Source organism: Gopherus evgoodei, chromosome 1 (genome assembly GCF_007399415.2).
Source record: "Gopherus evgoodei ecotype Sinaloan lineage chromosome 1, rGopEvg1_v1.p, whole genome shotgun sequence".
In the NCBI taxonomy this organism is placed as follows: domain Eukaryota; kingdom Metazoa; phylum Chordata; order Testudines; family Testudinidae; genus Gopherus; species Gopherus evgoodei.
In genome coordinates this window covers 238,791,803-238,815,095 of record NC_044322.1, presented here as the reverse complement: position 1 = coordinate 238,815,095, position 23,293 = coordinate 238,791,803, and the positions used below count along the sequence as shown (strand labels likewise).

Genomic DNA, 23,293 nt, shown 5'->3' with positions numbered 1-23,293 from the left:
CTTTCATGTACTATAAAAGCTCAAAGAAAAGAGAATATAGTTTTGCAATAAAATGGAGAGGCTGTGAAATTTACACCACAGACTGAAGTTGTGTGTGTTTACACCTATATAATTTCATGCACACCACAGAGGATCCAAATCTAGACATCTGAGAATTCTCCCAGCATGAGGAAGACCTAGTAGTATAGCTTCTTTGGGATGGAGCCAGGGTACCAGGGACCAAAGCCAGTGGAGAGGCATAAGAGGTGCTGCAGGACCCTGCACTCCTTATGGATTCCTGTGGCCAGATCCTAATTTTTCATCAGAAGATGGAGGTTGCAAACCCTGCTTCCCAATGGAAGAATGCAGAGGAAATTCAGAAAGGTCAATCCCATGGAGTTTCCTGGCTCATAAGTGGTTATCTGAACTGAATGACTGAACCCACTGCTTTTTGTTTTTGTTGTTGTTTGTCAATGTTTCTGAAATTCTCAGAGAGCTATTTTTCAAGTGGTGAATCCACTAAGGATTATATTTATGCATTTTATATTTAGTTTTATGCATGGATATTTCTCTTTGATTTTTTTTTATATAATATAAATCTCCTTTCATTCTCTTTCTTTGCCAGAAATGTAGTCATTCCCCAGCAAGCCCACTATTCATTCTCTCTCTGTGTATAATATATAATGGCATACCAACCATCCTAGAGATGCTTAAGAGCCAGGGGACAGTATGGATCAGCTTTCTTTTTATCATCCTAAGGGCCAAGCATGCTTTCAATGGGACTTGTGCTTCTCAGGGCTTATCTTCACTTTGAAGTTAACTCGAGTCCCATCCACACACAAATATCCTTAACCTGCATGTGCTGATGCTTTTAATTCAAAGTGACCAGTCTTTCACGGGGCACTGGCTAAACCTCAAGTGGGCACAACTTGTCAGTTGCTCACCCAGTCACTCTAGTGTGGATCTAAGCTACCACTACTCAAGTGCTGCTAGTCCTCCAATACCTTCCCCACAATCCCCCCCTCCACACGCCCAGAAAGGACAGACAAGTCCTCCCATGTCTTATGAAGCCACAAATGTTGTAACCTTTATGATTCTAAAACCTTTCTAAAATACAAAATAACTTGCACTGGAATATGCATACCTCTGGAGAGTATAATGTATAGACACTCCCTGGATTACACAAGACCTGATTTACGCAAATTCGCATTTATAGAACTTTTTCCGTAAGCCAGAAACAGGATTTTTGAGTTGTGGAAATTTTTGTCTAACGTGAGGTTATACGTTTCTGATTTACGCAAAATTTGAGTTACGCAAGGCTTTCCAGAACGGAACAATTGAGTAAGGCGGGGGTCATCTATATGCTGTACTGTACTGCAGTTACATATAGTCACATGCAAACAGAAAGTGAATAAAACATCATAAAGGCACGGTTGTTTTTTGAATGAGCAGATATAAAAAACTGGGAATGGCCTTGCTGAAGTGTTTGAGACAATTTATAATCTCTCCCCCCCCCACACTTCCTTGACAAAGGATTTCAGACACAATGTGTTTGACAAACTGCATTCCTGCACATTACCCTCTGGTCAGAAAAGGATCTAGGAAAGATAACACATGCCTGATTGAGTCACTCTGCTAAGGGAATGAGGAGGAATTAGACAGATGACAGTAGATATTTAATGGCACAGAAGCCTAATGAAGCAAGTGATTATCAGTATTTGCTCTAAGTTATTGAATATCTGCCATTGTTAAAAATCACTTTGAGATTAGATGAATTGTATATTGCTGTGAATGTAGAGGAAAACCTAAGATTAGGATTGATTGGAATTTTGGGAACAAACTGAGATTCAAGGGAGAATTTTATCCAAGTATTAGTGTATATTAATTCACTGCATACGAGTGGTTTGTGAACCATTGGAGATATATGAAGCATTTGCTGGGTTTTTGCAGAGCTGACTGTTCACATGGCTCTTTTAGTTTATGTAGTTAAATCATATCGAACAAAGCTAAAAATAAATGAATTTTAGGAAAGTATTTAGTGTATCAGTTAGTTGCCACTGGGATGTGTGGTTGCAAATAGCAGGGAAGATTGTCCAGGCAATTGATCCACGAGTTACTCTCTTCACTAAGATGTGGTCCAAGTTATGGAAAAGGTTTGAACTAATAATATATTAATCATTTTCCAACTATTATGTTTCCATACAGAAAGTGAATGGTATGTGCCATCAATGGGAGATAAGTTCGTCCATATGGCCATCTCTCTATTACATTGTGGTGTTCAACAAAGACTGAGATCCCCACCACAGGAACTATATTTTTGTGTTGGATTTAAAGTTTAGCAGCCACCTGACCTGCAGATTTTATTTATATTTAAGGGCCAGACTGGGAGAGGGTCTGGCTCACTGCACAAGGACATGGAAGAAGTCACCCTCACCTTAGAGAGCTCTGTAAGGATTCTTGGGAGCAGGCACATTGTTAGCTCTGACTTTCCTGGAGAACCAGAGAACAGGATGCCCAAAAAAGGAGGAGGAGGAAGAGCAGCGAGATGATTCCAGCCACTCCTCTGCACTGGTCTGTATGCATCCTAATGGATGAAATGGATTGCTCCTCCTCACACACAAAGAGCAGCACTGGCAGAGATCGTGCTGACCTCTTCTGCACCACCTCCTACACCAAGCTATAGAACGGATGCCACAATATAGCCCTATGACTTTAGTTTAAGAGACAGAAACAAATAGGAAATTAGTCTTTAAGGAGCAAATCATGATCCCAATGAAGTCAAATGGGAGTTTGGCATTGAATTTAATAAGGCCAAGATTTTATCCTTAATCATCATAGGCCAAACTGAAGTCAGTCGAAGTGCATTAGCATAAATGAGATCACAGCCTGATTTGTTGCTCCTTACTACAACTGAAAAATATACTGTAGAAAGCTGGAAGGAATAGAGATAGGAAATACTAAGTTAATCCTTCTAGTCCATTTCCTAGCCAATGCAGGATTATATCTGCAGTAGTTTTTCTCTAGTGTTTTCTCCAGTCCCGTTTTAAATATCAAAAACAACCAGTGGAGCTTTCACTGCTTCCAAACACATTTGCAGGCTTTTTGCCTTTTCCTTGCTTGTATGCAACTTCTCCACTCTGGTTTTGATCATGAGAAACTGCTTCTTGCTGCTTTTGTTGATTTTTGCAGTGATTTGTGTGTACCAGCTTCCAGAATTTATGAGATCACAGGTCAACTGAAAGATCACAGTTCACAAGTCAAGTGAAAGACTAAATGCAGATGAAAGAGAATAGTCTGCACACCAAAAAGGCTTCACTTTATTCTCCTAACACTAAAATGTCCCAATACTGAAAGGTTCTAGACTTTTTCCTGCCACCTATAAAATAAAGCAATACCTTATTTTCATGTGTGTGTCTTTTTATTCAATATAGCTATTAAATAACTCTACCTGCTGTCTGCCTACAAAATTTATTACATGGTCATTATTTTTCCTATAAAAGAAAGAAACACCTTTTAGTACAGTGATATACTGCATTAATAAGTAAAATCAGCTACGTGTCCTTCTTCTGAAGTTTATATACATAAGGTAAATTCAGAAAAGTAATGAGACATGACCATGACCAATGGTGGCTTCTACAAATTTCAACAAGAATTTCAGGGCAAATGTGCTGCTAGCAATGAAAAAAGTATCTCCCAATTAACATCTCTGATTCTAGGAAGTTCCATTATTCCATGTAAGTATGTAATTAGGGGACTGGAACATAAATGTGGAACTTGTACTTTTTGATAATGTTGGTGAGTAGCAGAATAGTGCTATTGGTGGAAAAATACTGTAATTTAATTTAAAATGTATCTGTTATTAGTATTTTAATCCTGACCTGAGACACCATCGCTATCGCATTTCTAGATTTTACCTGACTTTCAATCATGTCCCTTTGTTTCTGTAGTGTGATGGAGGTTGTGATGTGAGCTAGAACCTAAACAGACACTACCATACTTATTTATGTCTCTGAGACAGAAAATATTTGGATTTGGGCCTAGACATGAGAGGCTAGTGTGTTAATCCACACTGCAATTTAAGATACGTCTACACAACAATTCAACATCTGCGGCTGGCCCAGGTCAGCTGGCTTGGACTCACAGCACTCTGGCTGCAGTGCAGTAAAATTGTTGTGCTGATGTTCGGGCTCAGATGGAGCCTGAGCTCTGAGACCCCAAAAGGAGGGAGGGTCCCAGAGCCTGGGCTCCAACCCAAGCCCAAACATCTATCTGATTTTAATGATCAGGGCCAGCTGCGTCCCACACTGCAGGTCTCGCATTCCTGTGTAGACACACCCTTAGTTATCACAGATCTCTTAACATCACTATTACACAAAATTTAAGGCTGATACAATGACCTTTCCATTGTACTACCCTACAAAAATATTGTTAGGTCACTGGCCTTGAAAATGATTAAACCGGGCTCACTGTGAAACTCACGTACTGGTCAACTTTTATTTTCATTCACATTCCCTCTTCTTCTTCCTTGCCACTTTGCTACTCGGGTCAGTGACTTATATAGCCTCTTCCAAAACTTGTGATTGTACACCAGGATGTCATGCAGATTGGTCTCTCTGAGGTCCACCGGTGTAACAAGGTCTTTGGCCTCTCTCTTGTGATCTTCCATCCACAATCAGTGCAAGAGCATCCTACCAGTATAGCTCTTTGGATATGCCTGTATGAATGTAGCCTTCCTGTTACCACCTTATTAAAGGAGTTCTGGAATAGTTTCACTTCATATTTCATCCTGTATATTCTTAGTTGCGTGTCTGCTAACTCCATGGTTTCACCTACTCAGTTATTTTTTGTATACTGCTTTTCCTTATTCTTAGATAAATCATTCCCATTCAAACATCGACAATTGCTTTTTAAAATTCTGCCATAAGAGAGACTACACAGAATATTAACTATAATGCAATATCCTGTTCCACTGTAAAGTAGAATGGGCTTGCATGTAATTGTTGGAATCACATAATCTAAGCCTCTTTCTCTTTTTGTCTAACTAAATTTAGTGCCAAGAAAGAAAAAAACCTCAATCATGCATTATTTTAAAGTTACATCCATAAATAGCAGTTACAAACAAGTTACATACATGAGTAGTATGTGTTACAGGAGGTTATAAGCACAACAGTACAAGATCTTGAAGACGGGTATAAAACAGGATTATAAGCAACCATTTGGTCCATTGGACTTTGTAACAATCTATAGCAGTTGACTAACCATGTATTAAAATATCTATTAATAATTTATTACCCACTAGAAGCTACTTACAAATGTATCCTTAATATAAAGTATAAAGAAAAACATCATGGCACTAATATTGGGTGACATTTTATTTTGCTTTATTTATTTATTTGCTACTTGTTTCCCAGTTATCCCATTTGATATTGGTAATGACCTCAGTCTGGGCAGGGGATCCATGAGTGGCTGGCTTTGAAACGGTTACTAATGATAATTAGTAGTTTTAGAAGATTGATAATTTATTGATAAGAGGTTTGCTGAAAAAAAGTTACCCAGTTTTGGCTTTCTGGTTAGGATCAAGTATTTTGTATCTGTTTAATACCTGATACTTCTTGGCCCTGATAGGAACTAGGGGCCAGATCCACACTAGGCCCCTGAAACACCACTGCAATCCACAAAATCCCAGCTTAGCTGACACCGAACTTGTTGGTGCCTAAACTCATTAACTGCACCCAAATTTTTGCTGTAAAATTTCCCTAGGTACCTAAGTTTCTGTCACTGCGTATGCACATTGTTGCCTCAGGCCAGTGTCCCACTCCTATGTCCTGCCTATGCTTCAGCTTTCACATCAGCTGAAAATAAGCGCTTCTCTATCTTGGCTGTGGGGCCTGATCTGATAGGTGTGCTCAGAACATGCCTAACTCTACACAAAATGGCCAGGCGGGTTGGGACCCTCCCTTATAACCTTTAGTTCAGCGGTTAAAGCACTCAGCCAGGATGTGGGAAACCCCAATTCAATTTCCCTCTTTGCCTGATGAGAAGGGATCTTCCACTGTTCAAGTGAATGCTGTAGCCACTGGACTCTGGGATATTCTGATGTTGGTCCCCCTGAATCTTTCCTGTGGAAGCCATTCCACTTTAATTAAGTAGCAATTGGGCCAGAGACCAAGTGAGAATCATGCTATAGTCCAGTGACTAGGGCACTCACCTGAGAGGAAGGAAACTCCTCTTTTCAAATCCTTTTTTCGTATCAGGCAGCAGGGGAAATTGAACTGGATCTCATATCCTGGATGAGGTACCCTAATCACTGGGCTAAAGGAGATAAGGGAGGCAACCTCCTCCATTTTGTGTGGGTAGGCAGGCACCTAGGCATTCTCACAAGGAACAGCTTAAGTGCCTAGGCTGCCTGATTCTAGGAGATGGGGTCCTAGCTGTGAATTCCTAGTAGAGACAGGCGCCTCCTTGTAGCCCAGATTTAGATATCATACATACCTCTTGTCAGCATCTTAGATTGGCTAGTTAAGGCAGTGAGCTGCTTAGTGAGCTGGCTTTTGTGGATCCCATTCTCAGGCACTTGTCTCTTCCCATTCATTGTGTAGATAACCTTAGTGCCTAACTCAGGCTATTGTGGATCCCAGTGATTTTCAAGGTACCTAAAAGTTAGGTGTCCCTTTGTGTATCCAGACCTAGATCTTTCTCTCATCGATTACCTTGTGACCTATTACGTTTTTACTCCTATATTCCTAATATTAGATGGTGTCCAAAACAAAAACGTTTCTAAAAAGTTTATCATTCCTGATTAGTTTTCCAATGAGGAGTACCAGAAGGGAGAGGGCTGGGAGGATGGTGGTGGTGGGGGTCTACATAAAGAATATGGATCTGTTTATCTATGTTGTGAATTTAACTGCTTTTTGGGGGCACCCAACTGACCATCCACACCTCCATGTACCTGTTTGGCATGTTCAACTCAAGCATCCATTTTTGAAAATTTGTCCCTAATATTTTCAACATGAAAATGATGCCCTGAAACAAAACCAACAACCAACCAAACAACAAAATGTCAAAAGACCTATGGTGAAATCCTGTCCCTATTGAAGTCGATGGCAAAACTCCCATTGATTTCAATGGGGCCTGCATTTCATCCCTCACATTTGAGCTACGTAATTTGTTCAGCTCTCGTGGACCCTTCCTTCCTATTTATAAGGGCTTGATTCTGACAGGTGAAGAGCATCTGCAAATCCCATTGTTATCAATGGGAGCCTTGGGTGCTCTCATCACAAACAAGGATCGAGCCCTGAACGAGGAAACAAAGGTTTGCTTGTTTGGCAGAAAAGAACAAAGGAGGAAACTAGCTGACTACGTAAGGCCAGCTGACTTCCATTTGATGATCATGACATGATGGGCAATACATCAGGCATAATACAGACATTTATGAACAGATCAATAGAACTAAATGAGAAATCTTGTGTCAGTATGCTAAGAACTATTTAACTATTTCATGCTCTGATATTTTCTTGCATTGTTAGTCAAACCAGTGTGTTCTTTTTTCCTTCAAGATTCTCTGAATAAGTTGACTGGTTCCATCTAAAGCTTTTAAAAAAGCTCTACTTAGTTCAGTCAATATATCTACTCAGTTGCAAGGTTTAAAAAAATTACAGAACAAATGGACTTAAGGAAATACAATCCATCACTACAAAGTATAAGTCCTGGACATCATACAGGAAAAAAAATGGCTTGTACATTACAAAACAAACACGTACAAGTTTGTTTAGCAATTACATGTTTAGAAATAAAACATGTTTAGGGTCATCTTCGTCGGCAGACAAGATTGTGGTCTTATGCTTGAAAGCATGCTCCTGATCTGAGCAGCAGCCAGAAAAACCACATCTGTCAGCAAGCCATGAAGACTGGTTCTGTCTCAAGATTTAAAAATAGGCATATATCAAAAAATACAACTTCATCCTGTCAGCACAAAAGGCAAAGATTTGCAATTCTGTAAAGGTACTGTAGCTTGGGGGGAGGGGAAGATAAAATACAATGTTAAGGATCTGAGAATTATAAGAGTGACTGAACAAATCCCATTCTGCAGAAAAACAGGCAGGGAAAGGAAAGAGGTTCATATCCTCCCACATAATTGAAGGCGACTGTCTTGGGGATCAAAGCTACAGGTTAGCAATGTCTGGCTGCACAGGTTCCAATTCAAGCCAATTCAGTAGTGACTGAATGTTATCACCGGGTGATGGCTGTTTGGCAATCTCAGATCAGTTCTCACACAGCAATACTGGTAGGAATTGGTGCCAACTGACACCCTTGTCAGCAGTCTTAGTAGAGAGACCTAGCACTGAATTACCCTCTCACACATAGATGCAGTCTATCCAGAGGCAAATTTAGCATGGTAGTGCAGGGAAGCTAGGACTGCTGCTGCCAACACTATACCTATTCTGTGAATAAACAGCTGAGTCTCTGGGGTTGCCTATCTGGCACCTTCCAGGAGCACTAGGCTCACATAAAGAGATTTAAAACAAAATACGAAACAAACCCCAGAACTGCTGACTGGCTTACTCTACTCTTGTTTAATCTTTAGATTGCAACTTGGTGACCGCTCCTGAGATGTGATAGCAAGGAGACAGAAATGTTTTACGGGTTATGCACTGTGGGGATTCATTGCTATGTTACTCCACACAAAGCCGGGCTGTAAAGAGAAAAGGCCCTGAATGGGAGAGAAGAATGGCTGTGGGGGAGGAATCCAGCTTCTACGTTTGAAAATTCCCCACCCAACTCCTGAAGCACCAATGCCATGGAATATAGTCATGTGGCTCCCTACAGTCCTGTTGCCTTAGCTTCTCAGGGCATGGCTACACTTGCAGATGTAGAGTGCTATGAGTTAAACCCGCCTTCAGAGAGCACAGTAGGGAAAGCGCTGCCGTCTGTCCACACTGACAGCTGCAAGTGCACTGACATGCCCACATTTGTGGCACTTGCAGTGGCATTTGGAGCAGTACATTACGGCGCTGTGGCTTGTGGGAGGGAGGCGTGGAGTGCGGGGCATTCTGGGTCCTGTCCCAAAGTCCCGTGATGCATTAGTTTGCATCCCAGCATTCCCTTTCCTTCCGTCCACATTTGGCATCATCCTTCAACATTTTTTGTGCTGTATGCTCTGTCCTCCCTTTCTGTCTGCGGGAATGGAGCCCAAACAGCTGAGAAGTATGCTGATGAGTCTCGCCAGCACGTCACGTTTGGCAGTCGAGTTATTCCTTATTATCCAGTGAGACAGTGAGAGCTCCGACTATATCGACTTGAGTAATGCATATGACACGAGTTTGCTTGTGGCATTCACAGACATGCTCACCACTGTGAAACGCTGCTTCTGGGTTTGGGAAACAAGCACTGAGTGGTGGGATCACATCGTCATGCAAATCTGGGTTGATGAGCAGTGGCTGCAGAACTTTTGGATGAGAAAAGCCACTTTCATGGGACTGTGAGAGGAGCTCGCCCACACCCTGTGGCACAAGGACACGAGATTGAGAGCTGCCCTACCAGTGGAGAAGCGGGTGGCTATTGCAATCTGGAAGCTGGCAACTCCAGACAGCTACCAATTAGTCGTGAACCAGTTTGGAGTAGGAAAGTTGACCATTGGAATCGTGTTGATGCAAGTTTGCAGGGCCATTAATCACATCATCCTGCTCAGAAGAACCGTGACTCTGGGGAACATGCATGACACTGTGGCTGGCTTTGCACAAATGGGTTTCCCTAACTGCTGAGGGGCGATAGATGGGACACACACTCCATTTCTGGCACCAGCCCACCTAGCCTCTGAGTACATTAATCGGAAGGGGTATTTCTCGATGGTTTTCCAGGTGCTTGTGGATCACTGTGGGCGTTTCATGGACATTTATGCAGGCTGGCCCAGAAAGGTGCATGACGCACGCATCTTTCGGAACACTGGCCTGTTCAGGAAGCTGTAAGCCGGGATTTTTTTCCCAGACCAGAAGATCACCGTAGGGGAAGTCGTAATGCCCATTGTGGTCCTTGGAGACCCTGCTTACCCTTTAATGCCATGGCTCATGAAACCCTAAACAAGGAGCCTTGACAGCAGCAAGGAGAGGTTCAACAACAGGTTGAGCCAGTGCAGAATGACTGTGCGGTGTGCTTTTAGCCGTTTAAAGGGCTGCTAGTGCTCTCTGTATGGGAAGCTGGACCTGGCTGATGACAGCATCCCCGCGGTTATATCCGCTTGCTGTGCCCTCCATAACATTTGTGAAGGGAAGGGTAAAAGATTCACTCAGGCAAGGGACTTGGAGGTTCAACACCTAGAGGCTGAATTTGAACAGTATAGAGCAGAGATATTAGAGGGGCCCAGTGCGGGGCTGCAAGGATTAGGGATGCCTTGAGGGAGCAATCTGAGGCTGAAAGCCACCAGTAATGTCTGGTGCCCTGCATGGGAGTGAAGTGCAGTGGTTCCAATGTTAGTAAGAATCTATTTGCTACGCTGACTTGCGGTGTCTGTTTCTTTCCTGAGATAAAGTATCTTTTACTTTATGTAATAATAAAGAATGTTTTCAAAGCCAAAAAATCCATTTATTGAAGAGACAACTACTTGGGAAACAGAAAGTGCAAGGGGGTGGGGAATGGTTCAGTCACAGATTTGCGTATGTTCTGTTCTCAACTCAGCCTTCCTGTTTGGAGTGCTGTGCAATGAGTGCTGTACTTCAGGATGGCTATACTGCATGGTGATGGGGGTTGAGTGCAATGGGTAGGGGTTGTCATTTTCAGGGTTGGGTGGTAAAGCTACAGGTGTTGGAGGTAGCTTGTGGCAGTAAGAACCAGATGTCGGGAAAAGTGGGTTGGAGGTGACATGGGGGCACAAGGAAAAGCGTTTTGGGACAAGAGCTGCATGGGGGGTGCGGGTGTGGTTGTGCTCCGCCTGCATTGCTACGAGCGCCTGTAGAGAGTCCACTTGGCGCTCCATGATGCTTAGCAGCCAATCCGTGCTTTGGTGCTGGCAATCCTCATTCTGCTGGCGGACCCTCCTTTCACTCTACGCCACTCCTGCACTTTTTGGGCATGGCTACACTTGCAGATGTAGAGCGCTTTAAATTAAAACAACCTTTGTAGAGCGCAGTAGGGAAAGCGCTACTATCTGTCCACACTGACAGCTGCAAGCACACTGGTGTGGCCACATTAGCAGCTCTTGCAATAGCCATAGAAAGCAGGGCATTGTGGTAGCTATCCCAGCATGCAAGTGGATGTGATGTGCTTTTCAATTGAGGGGGGTGTGGTGGAGTGTGACGGGGAGTGTGTTGTGTGTATGTGGGGGGAGTGAGAGTGAGTTTGGGGGGGGGCTGAAAGTATGTCAGCATGCTATCTTGTAAATTCAGACAGCAAAAGACCACCCCCACGCCACTCTCTCTCACACACAGCATACCACAGTAATGGATGCTTTGTCTCGGAGCAGATAAGCATGCTGGCTGTCAGAAACGGAGCTTTCAAAGGGCATATTGGCATGCCTGAAGTGATTCCAAAACAATTACAAGAATGGCCACTTGACTTAAGGGGATTATGGGACATTTCCGGAGGCCGATCAGATCGCAGCAACGCAACACCTCACTCACACTGATGCCCAGGGCTTTCAGCCAGCGTTCTAGCCCTGGAGTCAGAGTGCTATATGTGCCTTGCCAGTGTGGACAGGTAGTGAGCTAGGGACCTGGGGCTGCTTTAATGCACTCTAACTCGCAAGTGTAGCCAAGCCTTTTGACTTTCATTACTTGAATGCTGTATAACTTCATGCAACATGTCTTCTTTGCTTCTATGTGGCCTCTTTCTGATTCTTTGGAGTCTTTTGGTCAGTGATAACATGGACAGATGAGATCTCAAGGTTGCATCTGTAAAGGCAAAATACAACACTTAGCAGAGGCAGCATTGTTCACACCAGACAAAGCAATGATTCCCCCATACTTAAGGGCAAGCACAGTCTACACAATAGCATAATTTGCCCGTGCCAAAGTGATTGCACATAACCCATGGGAGCCCCAAAATGGTGAGTAAGCACAGGGTCTACTGTTACTGATTGTTTCATGGCTGTACTGTCTTCTGGGTTTCTGTGCCATGGGGAGAACCAACAGTGGCAGGGGGCCCCTATACTGAACACTGTCCCCAAATTTTCCACAGGAGTTAATCCTGGAAGATATCTCGCTGCTGAGGGTGACCTGGGAAGCAATGAAGGGTCTTCTACTGCCATGCGGCTTCCGCCCTGGCCCATATGCAGCTTGCCTGTGTGCAGCAATGGTTCCCCCGCCCTTCATGGCACAGTCGCAGACATGTTAGGCTGACTGGGACAAGGACCACAGTGGTTCTCCTGAGAAACCTGTGCAAGCGCATTGCCCAAGATCTGGATGAGACCTTTGAAGTGATCACTGAGGCTGATTACCATGATGTGAGAGAGCACATCAATGCCTTATTCCGCATCTAGGCATGCATGGAGCCCTCACCCTCCTTGCTCGAAGCACCCACACCAAATAACTTCCTTCCCAAAATAAAAGCCGCTTACCGGTAACCTCCTCTGGTATTTTGTCCTTCCCAAAGCATCAGCCGCTGCAACTGGCTACATTCCTCCTGGCTTGAGAACAGCTCCTGGCTGCATGCATCTAGGGATTGCGGGGTGTCTTCCTCCTCCTCAGCACCCTCACTCCCGCTTTCCTCCTCTTCCTCCTCCTGCCTTGTTGCACTGGGCTCTGACGTGTCCATGGTGGTCCCCGGAATGGAGGTGGGGGTCACCCCCAAGTATTGTGTCCTGCTTTCTGTAGAAATGGCAGGTCGCAGGGGCAACACCGGAGCGGCAGTTTGCTTCACGGGCTTTGTGATAGGCATTATGCAGCTCCTTTACTTTAATCCTGCACTGCGGTGCATCCTGGTCGTGGCTCCTTTCCATCATGTCCCTTGATATCTGCCCGAAGGTGGTGTAATTCCTATGGCTGGAGCGCATCTGGGACTGGACAGCTTCCTCCGCACAAACACTGATGAGGTCCAGTACCTTGCCATTCCTCCATACTGGGGCTTGCCTGGTATGTGGAGACATGGTCACCTGGAAAGATTCGCTGAGAGCAATCCACGCCTGGCTGAGCAAACAGGAAGGGGATTTTCAAAGTTCCCAGAGAATTTAAAGGGTGAGTCTGATGGTTGGTCACCTGAGGGCAGGGCAGTAGAGTTCCAAGTGATGATCAGAGTGGCTAGCACAGGCATTGTGGGACACTTCTGGAAGCTCATCAGAGAGCATTAACAGATCAGGGTGTCCACACTGGCGCGGCAGCGCTCCAGCAGGGGCACATCAAACTTTATTCCACTCACCGAGGTGGATTTCCAGGAGTGCTCTAGCCGTGGAGTCAGAGCGCTCTACTTGCCTTGCCAGTGCGGACATGGAGTGAGCTCGTGCACCCGGGGCTCCTTTATTGCACTGTAACTCGCAAGTGTAGCCAAGGCCTCTGTACACAAAGCCACAGCACTGTTGGGAGCCTTTCAAATCTCAACTGCTGGGTGGCGCACAGTATTCACAACAAGGCCCAAGGTGCCTCAGGATGGGTACCAAAACAGAGGCACCCAAAATCAGGGGTTATTTTTGAAAATTTAATCCTTTGGGTCTAATATCTCAAGCACCTATGGAACTAGAAAGAGGAGTATCTATTACTAGGGACCTGGGAACCCTGCCTGCTCTCTCTTTTTCAAAAATCTTGTGTACTTATTTCTCATCCTGGAAGACTGTGACATATCAGACACAGAGAGGTTTGGAAAACAGCTTTTTTCCTCCACTAGGGAAAATTTCACCATTCCATCAAAAAATCATCCCCACCCTCTAAAATGAATACTTTTTAGTTTTCCAATGAAAAAATGAATTATTTTTTAAGGAAAGTAGACACTGGCCACAAACATTTTCATTTAGTTGAAACCCCAATTTTCTGTTAAAAAAAAGTTTGAAAGGAGAAATTCCAATCAGCTCTAATCAAACTTTAAATCATGACAATCTGATTTGTTTAACAAAAAGAGGCGGGAGAATTTATTTTTTTATTATTTTTTATTTTTTTTTAAGAAGACAGTTCTGTGTTATAATTTCTCTCTCCCTCTGAGGCCTGTACAGCTGGAGTCATGAGACTAAGGCAGCCTTGCTTTGCAGGCAGAGAGATGTGAAAAATAATGCCAATAAAATATTTTAAACCTCAAACATTTCTGGAATAGTTTTTCTGTAAGATAGGTTACACACCCAAAATACATGATACTGCAGTGTGGTATAAATTTTTTAACAGAACTTGCTTGGGGTGATCGCCATAACTTATCCCGAACTCATGCCAGTAAAATTTTATGCCACCTGCCAACATCATGTAAACAATATATAGTGTGTCTGTGCATAACCAGCACCTTTGAAAACAGGGCAGTTAGGATCTTTACTCTCCGTCTTGCTTATTTGAATAAGCTGTGAGGCAAGTATTTTTTGCAATATAACAGGCTAAAGCAGATTTCTTATTTTAGTTCTTGTTGAGCTTTAACTGACACCGGTTATCACAAATGGAGCCAAAAGGGACAGCTGTGGATTTTGTGTGTGCATTTGTAAATTATTAATGGAACAGCTATCTTAGCAACATCTGTGTTGCACCGAGACTATACTCATAATGCATGTCTACTTCTGTAGACAAGAAAACTTCTCCCAGGGTTTTGACTTCTAGATATTCCCTACTAACACGTTACATGACCCAAGTCAAACAAACAGTCTCGTATGACAGCACAAATCTATTCCTCAAAAAATTGACTTTAGTTATGTTGTTTCTATGAGATTATTTTTGTATAATGAACAAATACCAAAAGACATTTCTAAGTACTTTGTGTTGATGGCTGGTGAAAGTTTAATAGATGCCATAGATTTTTTCCAAGTTTCCTTTTACATAAACAGCATGAAAAGACATGTCACAAAACACATACATCCTAAAACTATATTATAGAGAATGTGGCTACATAACTTACAAATGTGGTGTTGATTTAAAAAACACTGAGGCTATCCATTGTCCTATAGGTAATGTAAAGCAGTGGTCAGATCGAATCAACTTCTTCCCACCCAAACTCCAGGGGCTGAAATGGAACCAAGATCTAAGCTTAAACCAGCCTTTGGTCTTGTCTTTTGCAAAACAAACCTCTGACTGCTCAGCTCAAGAAAACCAGCTTTAATTTTGCCTAATTTACAAACCCTGCACAGGCAGCCAGTATCTGGCTGGTGGTGGGGATTCGGAGGACAATTCAGTGGCAAGAAAGGAAGGAAGTTGTCCCTTTTAGAAATCTTTTTTGGTCAAATGGTTATCTGTCTCAACCAAAACAAGTGTCACTTTAGCTTTGGTAGCTGAGATACTTCATGGCTTTACAAAGAAGCAAAGCAACTAGTGTCCTCCAAATCAGACTACTTCTTCTCATGCTCCATTTTGTATCTGCCATGTCACGCATTTTTAGCCACATTTGTAATGGCAGATTTTTTTGGCGATGGGGAAGGGGAGTTTCTTCCTCATCAGGGAAGCAAGAAGTAAACAGACTGAATCTTGGAACCTTGGACAAAATATACCCCTGTAGAGAAGGCCAGCACAAGTATGAATTTCACTCCTTGGGTTCAAGGTTCATATGAATGATAGCAAGGGCAGAGGCATTACACTCTCCAAAGGGACTAAGTCTGGACTGGGTGGAAACATGGCCAGTCCCTCATTCTTTTCCTGTAGATTGACTGACAGCAGGTGGGGGTGGGGGGAAGAGGGAAGGGCATGCAAGCCCACTGAGAGAAATTTGGGGGCCTAGTACATCACATTTGCTGGAGCTCCACTCCCTCTCATTTTTAATACCAGGTACAGATTTTTTTTGGGGGGGGGCGGGGGGCAAGAACAGCTGAGGACCCTGGTACAATTGTCTCCTTTCCCCTTCCTCTCATCAGCCTGCATGATGCATCTTCTAAATTTGCATCCCCCCAGCACTGCCTCAACATTGTTCTGCCTCTTTCAAGATTTTGGAAGCAGAATGCCCCTAGCAAACATCACTCAGGCAATGCCCCTTTAAACCCCCACATCTTCCCTCAGACACAAGAAACACTGGTATTTGTCACTATGGGGAATTGGTGTGTGCAGCTCTAATATGGGGATGTGCAATTGACCAAATTATCCCTTACAAATGCAGCAGTTGAAAACTCTTCAAGAATGTTTAAGATAGGACCCAAGTCTCTTCCTCTCCCCATACAGAACAATATAAGGCTGGGTCAGATCCTCAACTACAGTCAAAGGGCACACAACACAAGTTGTGAATGCATGTGCATGCACAGGGGCTGACTTTCATTTTTCTGGGTGGGTGCTCCACCTCTGCTCTGGCCTGAGGCCCTGCTCCCACTCCCCCCCTTCTCTCAAAGCACCACCCTCGCTGCGTCTCTTATCACCCCAAGGCCCTGTACTCATTTCGTTTCTTCCCACTCCTGTTCCCACTCCACCCCCTCCCGTGAGCGCGCCATGACCTTACTCTGCCTCCACTCTGCCCCCTCAGAACCACCAACTGCCAAACAGCTCATTGGTATGGCCTGCTAAACAGCTGATTGGCAGGTAGCTGGTAGGTACTGAGCACCCACTATTTTTTTCCATGGGTGCTCTGGGGTTGGAGCACCCACAGAGTGGGCACCTATGTGTGCATGTACAAAAGTGGTGTAAAGCTCATCTTTGCACTCTCCAAAACCTGGGCTGCTGTGTGTGGAGGCTGGTTCTGCAGCGTAGTCTGCTCTAATTTATGCTGCTTCTAACAGTCCAAAGGGACAAAACACCAGCTAGAGATTGGAACCTTGCCTCTAGCCACACTCTCTATAGCAGTAACAGCAGGACGGAGAAGCAGCATCACAGCCTCTGCACTGGCTCTGCACTACCAAAGGATTCTCCTACAATGGAATGATCCTCCCAGGCCACATAGTCTGGCTCTCTGGCTAGATCCTGCTTACAGTGCATTGCAAAATATCTGAACCTTCATGGATAATCTGTTTGTTTGTATCTAATCCCTCCCAGCCCCCTTCCCCCAAAAAACCAAATAATTTTAAAATATGTCCTTAGCCATTTCATCAGTGTTAAAGGGTTTTACTTGTTTTATTTAGAGATGGGCCAAAGAGATGTAGTTCAGCTCAACATCAGATTCAGTTTTTGGACCAGGTTCAAAGCTCAGGTTTCCAGCTGAATCTGAGGTAGGATCCACATGCAGTGGTGCCAAAATCCAGGTTTTAAATTTATTTTTGCAAAATTTAAATTAATATCAATATCTTGACTGTTGAAAATCTCATGAAATCAGCTGTTCTAACATGATTTCCACCATCTTGAATGGTATTCATAAAATAGGTCCCTTCCTATTTTGGATATAACCTGGAACCAAAATTGCTATCACATTTTTGGATCCAGTGAGTTCCAGAATTCAGGGATAAGGAGGTGTATTGGATAACAGATTTCAGGCCCATCTCTAGTTTCAATGCTTTACTTTGTTCCTTTATAGAAATACACCATTTGATGAGTTTGGGAAAAATAAAATAACTCATCTCAGCATTATGAAATCACAACTGAGCCAAGAGTGAATACAGAAATACTGTGCAAAAGGAGCTTACTATATATAGTGGGATGTCAACACACGAAGAGAGTGGAATGCTGCATATGAAAGGTAAGCACTTTTGCGAACTGCTATAAATGGGGCCATTAGATTTGCAGTCTAAACTTATTAAGCTGTACAGTACTAGTGTGGGCAAATGCTAAATTAACCAGAGCTAACAATTTCAGTAATTTCAGAGAGTTTGGCCCTTCTCCACTCTCTTCTGCCCCTTGATTGATTATTTAGAGGGTTCTGGTGGTAGAGCTCATAAATTTTGAAAATTCTTTCAAGTTGTTTTTGTTCTTCTGATCAAAGAAATGTTTACGTACCCTTCCCATACTGTGTCTCTTTAAACCATTGGCTTTTTCAAAGTAGTTTTTCTTTAGCACCATAATGTGATGTACACAGAGAGGTAAATGATGTTGGAATCCTTTCTACCCAAAAACAGTGTGTAAATCTTCAGAAAAGCAAAGTTCATGGGTGCATTTAAAAGGGGCACAATCTGTTTGTGCTTAAAAGAAAGTCCCCCTTTTTTGTGTGTGTCCAGAATAACAATGCCAGAATGTGTTATTCTAAAGAACCGTTGCCATGGTGATGCCATCAATAACATAATTTTCTGCATCCTTGTCCTTTAAACACATAAGGAACACAACAAGCATTGGTAAATGTGAAAAAAGAACAATTACCTTTTCTCTCTCAAAAGCAGAGGAGAGATTTTTTTCACCTCATCAATAGAAAATTATGTAGAAAGGAATAATAAAGACTGTTACAAGAAGCACCAAGAAGCCTATTAGTGACAAAGACTTTTTTTCTTTCCATGAATAATTACAGCTCTTCAAGAAGAAATCAGTCCAGGCTAAGGACCCTTTGCAAGCTTTAGATGGTAAAACAAACATTTGACTATACAAGGATTTCGCTTTCATGTACCTTTCCAAGGAAAAAACAAGTAAAACTACAGAGTGCCAACGGGAGAGAGAAAACCCAGAGAAACATCTGCTGCAATTAGATTTTAAAAACCTTGCGCTTTAGAGTAAAAGACTCATATCAAGCAGTTATGCTAGTGACAGGATCAATAAAAGCTCCAAGCCAGCAGGTACAACTTGTTTGTGGTGGGAAATTCCTGCTATTTAAATGATATGATAATGGAAAACCATTCTTATTTCGTACTGTGGTACTAATAAAAATGGGATTTCAATTGAAGTAATGCTACTAAATAGCTATAAGATAATAATACTCATATTAGAGTTATATATTTTAGTTCATTCAAATTAAAACTTCAAAGATCATAGCAACATGGTAGGTTGTATAGAGCTGAGTAATAATTATTAAAGGACGTCATTGCTTAAGTAAACACCTTTTATTAAGGCTACATGAAGCTGCAGAGACAGCTTTTGAACCCCCTGGAACTTGCAAATAAGGGCATGTCCTCAAAAATGAGAGACCCCCATGTTGGTGGAACAGTCCTGAGCCTAATATGTAATTGTAGGACGTAGGAAATCTGATCTTCCCCCCCCCCAATGTATTTTGGGAGGTTTGTTTTTTTAAAATCTCCTTCCTCTAAAGCATCAGAGAAGGCCATAGCTTGATATTGAACACAGAACAGGGTGAGCTGGTGCTCTAAGGTGGTACTGAGAATTCTCTCTCTCAGGTGATTAGCTGGTTGGTTCTAGCTCACAGGCTCAGAATCAAACTGATTACTGCATGTGGAGTCGGGAAGGAATTTCCCCCCACCAGGTTAGAATGGTAGACATCTCAGAATTTTTTCACCTTCCTCTGCAACGTGGGGTGTGGGTCACTTGCCAGGATTACCTGGATACATCTCACTTAATCAGTTCTCAGACACTGTAGGGGCCTCAGGCATTGGTGCACATAGGTCCCTCCTGTTCTCTGCTTGTGGCACATAATAGTCTCATCTCCTGTGGGCTATAATACTTTGGCATAATTTTGGTTGTTGGGTTTAGTGTGTGGGTGCTGGGTGGTATTGGTGACCTGCGATAAACAGGTCGTCAAATTAGATGATCTGGTGGTCCCTTCTGGCTTCAACGTCTATGACTCTGTGAAAGCATTACTCAGTGCTCTACAATATGGTGAAGGTCATTATACATGCCACTGGCTGCTTACGAGATCCAAATGACAGGCCTTCTCTTTCATAATAATTATGTCCACATCTACATTACAAGTTAGGGATGTGATTCCCAGCTTGGACAGACACACTCGTACTAGCTCTCATCTGAGCTACTGTGCTAGAAATACCACTGTAGCCATGGTAGCACAGGCAGTGGCAGCACGAGCTAGCCGTTCTGAATACGTACGCACAGGGTTCAGGCAGGTTTGTACTCCAGGCAGCTAGCCAGCGCTGCCACTTCCTGTGCTACTGAGGGTACATTACTCTTTTGGTGTGCTAGCTCAGTTGAGAGCTAGAATGAGTATGTCTCTGTGAATTGGGAATTATACCTGTAGCTTGTCATAGTTTATGATGTGGGCAGGGGGTGAAGAGGGAGTAGGGAAAATCCATGGCTTTCTTCTCTTGATAATGGGCATGGGAGGCAGGAGGAGGGAAGAGAACATAAGTAGGTAAAAGGGGAAGGGAAGCAACAGGATTTGTGGTGGGGAGCTAGACAGAGATTGAGGTCTAGAACAGGTGCTCCCAGGATCAAACTCAAAGAGACTCCAAAATTTCTATACCAGCCCTAGGGACTGCAAAAAGGCATCATACTCAGATATAAATTGCAAAGTAGGTGATTTCTCTGGTTTGAAAATAACAAATTTAAAAGAGAGTTAAGTCATTTGAAAGACGCAACACAGATGAGGAGGTTGTAATTTCCAACTCTTCAGATTTACTGGGGAGGCTTATGAATGACAGATACCAGTACAGCCTCATTTCCAGATGGACTATAGCAAGTCCAGTGCACTAGGGAACCAGACACTGTCAGAAGGCCTGAGTTCTGATCCCAACTCTGCCACTGGCTTATGTCATGTCACTTGATTGCTCACTGCCTCAGTTTCCCCATCCCTAAAATGGGGATAATAATGCTTTCGTACAGCTCCTTAAGGTTTATGGATGAAAAGGGCTGTGTAATTCCTAAGTAAGTAGTACTTATGCAACATTTTTAGATACAGAGTACCAAATTCTGTCCTCATATCCAACAACTCCACTGAAGGCAGTGAGATTTCCCTAACTGGAGCTGAATTTAGGCCAGAGAATTTATCATTCACAAATGTTAGTACTAGATTGGTTCTGTTTGCTGGGAAAAAGCTTCTGCCCTCTATCTATATTGTTACATATTTAAGCCTTTTTAAGATAACTGTGTGAAAAAACCTTAACTAATCAGTTAGTATCAGTGAAACTTGTAATAGCTGAGATACTGTTAATCAAATTGCCCAGAAAGTTAAAATTAGTCAAATCTTTTTTTGTGCATATGGACATTACTCTTCATCCCTGAAATCCTAGGAAGAAAAGAAAACCTCTTGGAAAGAAACTTAAACATTCTCTCCCCTTCTGGTTTGCCTGATACTTGTAAAGGAAAAAATATTACCATCCATGTCTTGTAATTTCATAGCCAGACCAAAGAGGCTAAAAGTTGAACTGCAGTTCCCAGCTTATATGAACCCTTATAGCAACCAACTGTGTGAATGTCAGCATAATGAACCAGTGTGGCTGATGAATTAGTTAGAGGCACACAAATGGCTAAGATACTTTTAAAGGTCACTGGATGATTAGATATTGAGAACTCATAATTTATGTATTAAGCATTCTAAGTAAATAAATATTTTGTCAAGCAAAAGTTTCTTAGCTGTTTCAGACACTTTTGGTCTGTCTGGTGGGGCTGTGTTAATCACAAATGCATGCAGATTATTTCCTTGTGTATTATGTGCATTTTGTATTATTTAAAGTCTGATCTTCCTCCTATAGTATAAAGGAGCAAGTTTGTGTGTAGACCATGATGTAGACTTAATCAAGAGCCATTATCTTAATCAGGAGCAGGCAGGAGCCCTTTTAAAAACAATCTGTCTGGACTTCTTTTTGAGAAAAAATCTTTAAAAAAATTAATTGTTTCAGAACACATTCAGCCAGGTAATGTGCTCCGGGATGCTTGCTGTGTTGTCAGTAGAAGGCCACAAAGACTTAAACTTGTGAGTCGTTCCACTGACTTCAAAGGAACTACCAAGGTATGTAAAGTTTAAAAATTGCACAAGTCTTTGTAAGATTGGAACCTACATTACTGGGCTAGTTCTTTTATAAATGCCAATGCAGTTTTTAATTCAATGTATTTTTTTTAAAGCATGGATTCAGAGAATGACAGCAATAGAAGACTCTAGAAGGCAGGTCTGTTGTGTGTACACTGATGGACAATGAGTCAGGAGCGGATCAGCAGTAATGATCTACAAGCACCACAGAGAGGTCGGAACCAAATCTTGGTCCCAATGCCCTGATGACTTTGGGGCCTCCTTTGCATGCCTCCTGCGGGAAGCTGCATAACCTCCTACTCACTGAAGGCAAATCCAGATCTGAATTTTGCAAGTTTTATTTTCCTTATTTTTTGCTGTAATATATACCACAAGAATAATTTCCTCTGTTCTGCACATTTTAAAAGAAGGCCTTATATAATGAAACACATGGGGGAAAAAAGTTTCTTTATACAAAAAGAAATGCACTTGGTCAGCAGTTTTCTGTGTTCTCTTTGTTATCAACAAAATATTTTTGTTTTAATGGGGTCTCTCTCCCCATCACCACCCAGATTTTCCTCCAGTTCCACCCGGTAGCAAAGTCATATTCCTGTGCTTATGTTATTTGCAAGTAAATAATTTGGACGTCACAAACATATCTGACAACCAGAGAAAAGTCATAGCGCTTTTCATGCCTCCTAGAACCACAAAGGATGGAGGTTGGGGAGGAGGGTGGGTATAGGGCTGGATGCTTGCCATCTGTGCTTTCATGGGTACTTGTGGTGAGGGTGATGCTCACTAGCAGCCCTTATTAAACCTTTTCTTGTAACTTGAGCTCTCCTACTACTGGCCTGCTTGCTGATGCACAGCTCAGGAGCAACATCCTCATCACACTAAGATATGCCCTGGCTCCCTGAGGTCTTCAAAACTAGTCACCCTACCTTCTTGTGCTTGGGGAAGCACTGGCTGTGACATAATGACTGCTTCTTAGATAGGAGCATTGGTGATGGAGGCCCCTTGCACTCATTCCTTCACAGCATCAATTGTGCTGCCACCATCATTTGGCCTATAAACTGTAAGTTATATGAATGCTGAAGCCGAAGTGGGTATTTATTTTATTTAATGCTAGACATCCAGGGCCTGATCCAACTGTCACTGAAGTCAATGGAAAAGCTCCAGCTGACTTTAAATATCACAAATACAGAAAAGCCATGATGTTCCTCAAGTCTAGAGTTCCCTTGGTGAATGACAACATGAGCCACAATGTTTTCCAAGGACTGTAAGACTGAGTGGTCGGAAAGCAAAGAACCTTCAACTGAAATCAGAATGAAATAATGCAATTTTTAATTGTCCAAAGTTTGTTTATATAATTGTCCGTTTGTCCAAATTTTCCCAAGCTCTGTCATCAATGCAGTGACACCCAAATGCACCCAGTGACACCCAGATGAAAGTAATCAAAGTTAGGAGCTGGCATATTTTTAGGTAAAAATATAAAAATCTTCTTGCACAAGGTGCTTCTGAAACCATG

General features: G+C 42.7%; 1 protein-coding gene across 13 annotated transcripts in view; it reads right to left on the bottom strand.

Moving 5' to 3' along the window:
• Positions 1-23,293, bottom strand: part of SCUBE1 (signal peptide, CUB domain and EGF like domain containing 1) — a 310,551-nt gene that overhangs the window by 159,007 nt on the left and 128,251 nt on the right. The window lies entirely within an intron of this gene.